The following is a 10,787-nucleotide window of genomic DNA, read 5'->3' as shown; positions in this document are numbered from 1 at the left end:
TATCTTTGTGGATAAATGTTTCAAACTAAAAGCTTCTGCACAGCGAAAGAAATCATCAATAAGGCAAAGAGGGAACCATCGGAATGAGAGGCTATATTTGCAAACAATTAGGCCTCTAAGGGCCTAATATTCAAAATATTAAAAAAACTGATACAACTCAACAATAAAAAAAACCCATCTAATTAAAAAATGGGCAGAGAACCTGAACAGACCCTTCTCCCAAAAAGACATACAAATAGCCAACAGACATAGGAAAAGATGCTCAACTTCACTAGCTATTAGGGAAATACAAATAAAAACTACAATGAGATACCATCTCACACCTGTTAGAATGGCTATCATCAACAAGACAAATAGTAAAAAGTGTTGGAGTGGGTAAAAAGGAACCCTCATACATTGCTGGTGGGAATGCAAATTGGCATAATGACTGTGGAAAACAGTTGTGGAGGTTCCTCGAAAAACTAAGAATTGAATTACCATATGATCCAGCAATCCCTCTTTTGAGTATTTACCCAAAAAACCTGAAATATTTTAATAGTTAAGACATTCAGGCGCAATCTCTAAATTGAAAAATTATCATGTTCAAATGGAAAAAGTATTAGCAATGTGACATCTAAACTTTCTGAAAGAGTCTGGAAATCTAACTCAAATATTTTGTGCCGTTGTTCACATAAGTCAATGTATTTTTGAACCAAAAATGCTGCCACTCTATGCCTCTGAAACTTTCCCCTGACACAATGACAGTGAGCTTGCGGCTGGTTTCTGGCTAAAAAGATGCAGAGGACCTGTAAATTGGGGGCTAATGTGAGATTCTGAGCATCTGCCAATATTGACTTTCTGGCCTCAATATGGGAGTTTTGAGTGACTGCTGAGCTGCTCAAAGTATCACGAGGAGTTTCAGGAGGACCGAGGATAGTAAATTAGTTTTTACCATGGTTAATTAGCTAAAACTAGTCTCAGGAACTGGACATTTGGAAATTGTTGCAATGGCTATTTTTACGTCATTGATTTGCATAGATACATCCATATATCATTTATTAACAGAGGCAATTTATAGTGTTGATTTCTTGGTATGCTTATTATTTGAACCCAAAGAGCCCTTATGTTTGTATCTCTGGATACTGGAGAATTTGTGCTTCATGATGATGTAATATCACTAAGAGAGCACTGAACCTCTGGGCATTCACTGATGTGTTTGGACCCAGTTTTCCTGGAGCCCAGGCACTGGGACTATGGTGTGGGGGAGGTGAGGATTGGAATTTCTGGGTTGATTTGTGTTCCTATCATATGAATGAAATGTCCTGAGATTGTGTGTGTGTGTGTGTGTGTGTGTGTGTGTGTGTGTGTGTGTTGTATATATCTAAATAAACTCATTCTTTAGATTAGGAAACTGGATAAACTGGGAAGGCCTTTTATAGGTTGAAATAGCATAAGGCAGTTTTTCTTTTAGCTGGTCAGAGTGACTATTTTTTCTTTTGTTCGCAGGTAAAATATGTTTTCTGGGAAACAGACATGCTTTGTGTCTTTCTTTGTCCATCCCATTGTGCTCACTGCTTGCCAGATTCATCTGAAATAACCCTCCATTTGACATCACATTTTAGGATCTGAATGGGGGCTGAGGATGTGGAAAGTGTCTGAAAATTTGAGAATGCTTAGCTTGTAACAAGAGATATAAAGTTATGATCACTGTTCTTAAATAATTGAAATACGATCCTTCAGATAGATGCAGACAGCAAAACTAGAAACAATGAGAAGTTACCTTTGAGCTTGATGTACGACTTTCATATGATGAGAATGCTCAGGATGGAGTGGGCCGCTTTGAAGTGTAGAAGGCAGGTAGCAATCTGTCACTGCTTGGATGATGCCTTTTCGGAGGTGCTGCTGAAGAGGCTTCCGCTTTGGGAAGAAAGTTAGATTGGCTGACCTCCTGAAATTCATTTTAACTCTAAGATGCTATGATTTCACAATCTTTAAGAGCTAATCCTGGGGGCGGGGGGGGGGGGGGAAGATGCCCTGAGAAATCACTGTGTGACATGGACAAGTCCCGTCTACTCTCTGAGTTCTAGATCCCTCATCTGCAGAATGAGATAGTTGGACACTAGGTCAATAATGTGCATTTCTCAGCCCTTGGTTGCATCTAGCCTGAAATGTTAAGAAAAAAACATTAGAAGCTGCCGCCATGTTTTACTTCTCAAATGTGTTCAGACAGTTATGTTCAGTGGTTCATAAAACAGTACCGACCTTCTCATTCGCACTTAAAAAATCATTAAAGTTGATAATCCGAGTCGTCAGAACGGTTTTCTCCTATAAGATGCAATGTATCATTTTCACTCGAGAGAAAGGAAAACAAAAATGTAATCTGAAAAATCTTGATTTTTTTTTTTGAATTGGTTCTTGCCCAAAACCATTTGACTGCCATTGCTCTAGATGATGTTTATGGTCTCTGCATCTTGAATATTGTTTCCAGTTCCCTCATCACTCTTAGAACAATAGATTCTAAGACTAGAAGTTTGAAACTGTTGGCATAGGAAGATTCCAACTCTAGGTTGGCCATTTCCTCTAGGAACCCAGCATTGGCAGGGTCTCAGGAGAGGCGAATGAAGGAATAGGGGAAAGACATTCCTCAAAGCACAGAGGAGAACAGTTTTTTCCAAAGCACTTAGGTTTTCAGCAACCAAAATCAGCCCTTCCTCAAATAAACATCCTAGTGTTTATAGCTCTTACTTAGGAAAAGATGATTATTTCTAGTAGAGGTAGGTAAACATTAGATATCAGATTCTAAGTTCCATGAGAATGAAGTCCTTTCTACTGTATCCCTGGAAAGTAACAGAATTTGGCAGTTAGTAGGAACTCGCTATTTTGGTGAATGAGTAAGTGAATGAATGAACAACTAACTGAGTGGATAATTTTTTAGAGCTTTCCCCCTCTGCACTTCTAATGGCGAGAGAGCCCCCTGCTGGAAGAATGGATATTATATACATTATCTATAGCTATGTGCAGTGTACTGAAAATATTTTAATCACCCGTTTCTAGACCAGGTCACAGGGAAAGGGTGGCACCTTATTGGACAGAATATTGTAAAAAGTTCTGTGAAGATTCACGGGATAGAACAGGACTCAGTTTGTACTAACCGGGGATGTTATAGAAAAAACAATAAACTTCCAAAGTAAACCTCATATCCCAAATTTCTGACACATTAAGAACCTATAATTTGTAATAAACAAGTAATACAAGCAGCAGGAAGCATCATTACCAAATGAAACTTATAAATTCATCTGATATATAAACACATATATTCATGCAGCACAAAATGATATATAATCATATTATATGATAATTATGCAAACGATTCAGCAACTCATGAAAATTGCTTGGTATTACTTTTTATGGACTCAAGGCAAAATGTTACAGCTTTTCTATTAGTAATTCAAAACGAAAACCACTCGTACTTTTAACATCCATACACTCTTTCTCCTCTCTCAGTCTGGAACTAACCTCTCAATTCTGCAAATTCCTCGTGCACCTGTCGTCTCGCTGTTTCATCCGGGTGTCCTCACATCCGCCCAGGGGTCTGTAACCGACGTCCCAGCGTTTCTTCAACTGCGGTGCTCTGGGTGCTCTGGATGCTGGAGGGCTAAAGGAGAGACTGGGCGGAGGAAGGGGGAATGAACTTTGCGGAAAGCAAAAGCGCCGTTACCACGCTTTGGGAAGAGGCTAGGGTCAGGCAGGAGAGATTTAAGCAGCAGCGTCTATCATGAGGTAGGATGGGAGCTCAGCCAGATGGTGTACTGGATACTGGCGACTTGGAGACTCAGGTCTGGATGAAAAGACAAAACATGGAGAGCGTGACTAGGAGAGGGTGCCTTTCACCAGGGTATGGAATAAACGGAGCAGGGTTGAAGAGTATCTGGAAGGAGGGGACGGCCAAACAGGAGCGCTCCAGGTCCTTCACCCATGAGGAACACTCCCTCTTTAATCAAAACCCACAGGAAGAGGCCTTCACTAACCACCAAGTGCCAGGGGTTTTCAAACTTGGCTGTATGATGGAATTATCAGAAGAACATTAAAAACTCCCAGTGTTTCCCCCCTTCAGAGATTCTGATTTAATTGGTCTGGGGCGTGGGCCGGATATTGGGAGGTTTTAAAGCTTGTTAGGTGATTGTAATGTGCAGCTAAGCTTGAGAATCACTGGTTTGTACTCGTTGAAAAAAGGAATTTCTTGCAAAGAGTTAATAGGTGCACTATTACTTCTGGTTGTTAACTTATCTTTTCTATGCTCTATTTTATTCTTTTCCTTTTCATCACTGTGGTAGGCAAAGTAATTGTGCTGTAGAGAAAGGGAAAATTCTCCCTTCCTTCCTCTGGTTCTTTTGGCTGGTTGAATAATCAAATCAGCATGACAAGAGAAAATCTAATTTTGTGCGCACAGGAACCCCATATAGGTGAGAGAGTCAGAGACCCTGCATACATAAGAGGTTCACAGACAGAAAGGGAAAATGAGGAATATAACATATTCTGAGCTAGGGATGAGGTAAGGTACCTTAGGGCTTCAGAAGGTCATTGCAGATAGCATGTGCTCAGGAATTAGTTTGCCCTGCTGTACGGATAAGTTCAAAGGGCGATCTTCGATAATCTCTTACTATGGCCTTAATTAAAATTCCTCTAGGTAGTTAAGGAGAGTGGAGAGAGTTTCTCTTGAGCCCACAGGGTCTGGGTTACTTTTAGCTCAAAATAATTTGCATACCACAGAGGCACATCTTGGGGTGACTTGTTCTAAACTGTATTCCTTGGAACCAGAAAATATATTACCTTACATGGCAAATGGGATTTTGCAGATGTGATTAAGGGTCTTGAGATGGAGAGATTATCTTGGATGATCAAGTATAATCACAAGGGTCCTTAAAAATAAGAGGAGGAGGTAGGAGAATCATAGAAGGAAATGTGATGACAGAAACAGAGGTTAGAGACATGAGATTGCTGGTTTTGGAGATGCAAGATGAACATAAACCAAGGAATGCTGGGAGTCTTTATCAGGAAAGGACAAGGGATGGATTCCCCTCTAGAACCTCCAGAAAGCATACAGCCCTGCCAGCGACTGGAATTTAGTTATTTGAAATTCATTTTGGCTTTTTGACCTCCAGACCTATAAGAAAATTAATTTACATTGGTTTAAGCTATTAGATTTGCAGTTATTTGTCACAGCAGTAATAGGAAACTAAAATAATCAACAATTTTATATTTCTCTACTTAAGTTACCTCTTCCATCACCATAAGCATCTACTGTGTTTACTATATATACTTGGATATGCAAATATGTATCCTTAAAGCATACATACGTTTTACCTAAAGGAAATAACCTATTGTGACGGTGGAGGCTTTTTCTAAGCTTTAATAGAAAACAAAGCCTTTCTCGTCTTAATTTTTACAAAGGTTTAAATCGCAAATGCTGGCTGTGAGCCTCGGTTCACTTTTACTAAGGCACACCAGACAGAAGGGTGTGCTACCAGGTAACTTCTGGTTTTACAGGGGTATTTGGATGGAGGACTGATTACTCAAGAGCAGAAGGACAGGGAATAAGAAGGACAGGGAATAAGAAAGGCCGTGAAGCAGGGAGTAAAGAAAGGAATAAGAAAAGGGGGACAAGGGAACCCCCAACAAGCGTCCACTGCTTCCCAGTTAATATCTCCAATTGCGTGCCAATAACCCGAAGCCACATGCAAACGCATTTCTCCAAGCGCAGCTGCTCAGGCACGGAATTTAGCAGGAATGCTGGTTTGTGCAAAATAACTATCCTCTTACTCAACAGTTTTCTCTGGTCTTCTCATTTCGCTAACGATAAGATCGTTCCATACATACGTTTTTTTTCATGCATTCGGTGGGGTGAAGAAGTATCGTGCTGGAGGGAGCTGAGATTTAGTGCGAAGGACCCAAACTGTTTAAACACAATACCAGCTGGAAATCAATAAGTGGCAACAGACTGGGGAAAAAAGAGGACTCTTTTAAAATGTAATTTCTTTACATTGAAAAAATTGTGTAAATAAAAGGCATAATCAAGAGAAATCAAGAGACTCTTCCTGAAAAAAGCACATGCTTTCATTCTCAACGTGTGTATATACATGTTGATAAACATATGGATTAAGACATACATATCCACATACTTTCACATACATATGTATAGCCATACGCACATATATCCCCTTTCAGAAATACTTAAATTTATCTCTGGGATTTTTTTTTTTTTTTTTTAAATAACTCTGCGGAACTAGAACCTTTGTCTTAATCCCTTCCCTAACTGAAACACATTATATCTTAATTTCTTTCACAAAGCTCATGGGGTACGCAGAATAAAATCCTCATAAACACATTTTGGCGTTTCTTGACACGTCCGTACTCTTAAAGAAGGTACGAAGATGAAGTCTTCTCCCATGAGCCTTTACAAATAAAGAGCATGAGCGGGGGGGGGGGACCTTGTGATGGGTCACTGAGGGGAGAAGAGGGTGGTTGGTCATCCAAACGCTATTATCATGTTTTTGGTCATGACTAAAACTTGAGCAGAAGTCTTTTAAGAATCACGTGAACTGACATTAAGTTACATTTAAGTTTTAATTCAAAGTTTCTTTTAAATTCCATGTCCTTGGTGATATCTTGGGTTTTTTCCTCTCTTTAATGAACCCTCATTTCCATAACAACTAAACTGCAGCAGCTCTTCGAATGATTCCCTTCAAAACCTTATGGGAAATGTTTTTTAATAAACACTGAAAAGTGTAGTTCTATTTTTTTTAGCTTCTACCTCAGGTGTCTGAAGAGTTCCTACGAGCTTTCTTCTGGTCTTTTTAGTCTAATTCAGTACAAAACAGGAAATCAATTATACGAACCCTTTTCTAAAAGAGTATAAAATGGATGCTTGATTTAAAATACATGTAAACATTAACATATTTGATACTATTTGAAATTTAAACAGCACATATTAAGATGGCACTTGTCATATATATTTTGATAATGTATATTAATCTTATAGCTGGCTGCTTCTTTATAAAAAAACAATTAAAGCATTTGTTTCAAGTTACAAACAATAGGGGGCTTAAATATTGAAATATTATTCTCTCTTGGAACTTTGACTTAATCAGTTAATTCTCTGGAAGAGTGAACATAGGTAGAAAGTAGGGTGAACACAGCATTTCAAGAGAGGCTCAATAGTGAGATTTGCTATCTTCAGAATATTGCTATAAACTAATTCATTAAACCATAGAATTAGAATTACATTGAGAACCTCAATAGCAAATAGATTTATGAATTATGCTTATTGGAAAACTTAAAAAGCTCAAATTGCTTAGGGAAACGCGAATGAGAGAAGAACCCAATTTAACTTGACTAGAGATGTAGTTATTACGGCTTAATTTCCAAGTGATCACATGCTTGTCAAGAGCTTTCTAAAGGCAGAGGGAGAAGTGGAAATGCGACTAGGGATTGTAGATTTGATAAACAAGCTCCAAGGAAGGAGAGAAAATCGAGCATTCAGAGAATTTATTCTTCGCCTTTATACTCCTTGGTTTGATTCTGTGTCTGTACAACCTTCTAAGTTTCTCAGGTAAATTCAATGTTGCTATAATGAGTGGGCCTAGGACTACTCGATTCAATTTGGGAAATACTGGAAAGACCATGGATGTTGAGGCTAGGCAACCTTGGACTGGAATCCTAGGTCTACCAGTTTAGTATGTAGCCTTGGGAAAGTCATCGAACCTCTCTGGGCCTCAGTTCCTGTATTCGTAAAGTGGGGATGATATTCATTCATTCATTTGACATGTAATAACTAAGCTGGCACTATTTTAGTTGCTGGGGATCTAGCCGTGAGCGAGCTAAGTACCTGTCTTCAGTGAGCCCACACTGTAGTCAGGGTGGGAAATGGACAGAGAGTATGTACGTAAGGTAATATCACACAGTGATAAGAGGTATAAAGCATCCAGAACAATGGGATAGAAAGTGACAGGAAGTAAAGGCAGAAGTGGCACTTTAGCAGGTGTGACCAGGGGGAAACTCTCAGAGGATACGTGGCATTTGAGCAGAGACCCAAATAAGAAGAAACCAGGATGATGAGCCAGGAGATGTGGGAGAGAGCTTGTTGTATCTCAGGGACCAACAGAACACTCACGTGACTGGAATGCAAAGAAGGAAATGATGAGGTCTGCTTTGCAGGGATATTTAAAGAGCTAAATAAAGTGTCCAGGAGCCGCCCAAAAAATGACGAGCATTATTTATAGTGCATTATAGAACATAAATTCATATTTTACAGGTTAAAGAGTTAATCTATTCTAAATAGGACAGTTTTGTTGATCTCACTTAGGTTCATTCCCTTTAAAGAGATGAGCTAGCAAGATGACCATTTCAGTTACCTGCTTTGTTCACATTTATTCTTTGCAAAATTTTTCTCAGTGATGTTTATGGTGCGTTTCCTTAATGATCTCAGGACATACATTATTCATACAGTCATAGAATCTTTACTTATTAAAGCCGGTAATACTTTAGAGATCATCCTGCCTCACTCGTTTTTCTGGTAAGCAGGATGCAGCCCAAGGAAATGATGCTATTTAAGATCATAGAATTAGTAGCAGAGCTCGTGCAAGATCCCAGGTCCATGGACTCATAATTGTCTATTCTTTTTATTATCCTAAATTATTCCCTCTTTTACTTCCTCTCCCTGGTGTACCCTGGCTTTTTTGTTGCTATTATGATTCACGAAATGATACTTAGTTCTGGGTAGGGTTATATACAAGCCAGTGATATTAGCAGAAATTTAAAGCGTTTTAGACAGATTACATCCTACCTGATGAGGCATTGTTATGGACTGAGTGTTTATGTCCCCACACTCCCAAATTCATATGTTGAAGTCCTAACCCTCCAGCATGACAGTTTTGGGAAGTGGGACCTTTAAGAGGTAATTAGGTTTTGAGGAGGTCATGAGGGTGGAGTCCTCACAATGAAATTGATGCCCTTACAGGAAGAGGCCACAGAGCTTACACACTCTCTCTTTGCCATGTGAAGAAGACACAGTAAGACGGTGGTGATCTGTAAACCAAGAAGAGAACTCTTTTTACCACAACCTGACCATGCCAGCACCCGATCTTGAACTTCCCAATGTCTGTGGTTTCGTCTATCAGTCCGAGCAGACTAAGACAGGCCTTCATAGTGTGACGTTTAGGATATTGTTGAATATTTACTAGGGTGGGAGGGAATAAAGCAGTAGGCTGCTTGCCCCAGAAAACCTGACTGATGAAATTAGGTGAATTTTCTTGGCTCAGTCTGCGAAGGTTTCCCACCTTGCTAGCGAAGTGTTAATGTCAAGGATACACACGCCTTAGAAAATTGGCTTGATTTTATGTTGTGAAGGCAAAAACTGAAGATCTAAAAAAAAAAAAAACCACAACTTAATAATGTGATCTTGGGGGAACTTGCAAGGTCTTCTAATGACTTGGCTCACACTGATGAAATGTGTCACTGTCAGGGAGTAGTTGAACTAGATGTTCTTGATACAGGCTAAAACATAGGACTCTTTTGTGCTTGTAATTGAGAATTGGATCTTTGCTAGTCATTTTGTTAGTGATATATGAGTCAGAGAAAAATACAATTTTCTTCTAAAACCACATTTAGGCCTACTGCTGGCACTGGGGGCGGAAAAGGTTTTGCCAGTAGATAAATACAATACAGACACAATGAATTGATATATATGGTAATATTTGTACTCTATGAGTTTTATAAAGTCCTCTGGCCTACTGATGCTTAAGAAAATATACTGCTAAATAGCCCCTTGAAAGGGATGAATTAGTTGAGATCTTGCTTTTCAAAATTTAGACTCAATTGCTCTCTATAGAAGTGGCCCAAGTCCTTAGGACTGAATAACAAATGAAAACTACAGGGAACTTTAGTGTATGTATCAGTCAATAATTGCACACCCTGTTTTTACATCTTCCTATATTTGTGAATTTGTTTGCAAAATATTTGTAGTAATTCTTCGATATTGGGATAATGGGAAGAGCTATGGAATTGAAGCCCCTTCCTGCATATTGATCTAAGATTTCATTTCTTAACCTTCAAAATAGGAAGATTAAACACTCGTATCTCAAGGTTGTAAGAGTTAAATGAGATGATGTATGTGAAATGTGGCCTAAAAGACAGAAAACAGGTGGTTAACATGCGATGGAAGTGTGAGTGGAAAGAGAAGAATCCAGCGACTTAGTTGAAGGAAGCTGGTTTAGAGGTCTTGCCATCCAGAACCTGGGCAGGAAAGCTTAACCAGCAGAGAAATTAGCTGCCTTCCTGGGAGCCTGTTTGGAAGGAGAGCTGGGGCCTTCTTTTGACCTGGCTTGTAAGTGAGAGCAGCCTAACACATAGCAGTTCCCAGGGGCAGGCCTGTAGTAGCAGAGACCATTAGGGTGGAAGCATGTCTTCTCTGCCAGGAGATTTGGCTGGTACAGATGGGTGAGGGGCCCAACTTCCATCACTGTCCCCAATCCCACCCCCATACACACTGATCTTAGTAAAAATATAGCTCGCTCTGCAAATGTCGCCTTGAGACGTCTCCATTCCATCTAGATTGCCCCTAAACTCTCCCTGTTCAGAACTTCTGGAGCTATCCCTTTCTGCCCTGTTTTAGAAGAAAAAATGTCTCTTGTTATATCTGTTTGGGGTTTACTTTTTTTCCCCAGACGATAAGCTCCAGGGGATGTGCTCCCTGTCAGTTTTGCTTCCCACTGCGTCCTCTGAAACTGGCACAGCGCCTGACACATTGATGC

This window comes from Rousettus aegyptiacus, unplaced genomic scaffold (genome assembly GCF_014176215.1).
Source record: "Rousettus aegyptiacus isolate mRouAeg1 unplaced genomic scaffold, mRouAeg1.p scaffold_m13_p_13, whole genome shotgun sequence".
Classification (NCBI taxonomy): domain Eukaryota; kingdom Metazoa; phylum Chordata; class Mammalia; order Chiroptera; family Pteropodidae; genus Rousettus; species Rousettus aegyptiacus.
The sequence above is the reverse complement of the archived record's forward strand: the minus strand, read 5'-3'. Positions refer to the sequence as shown.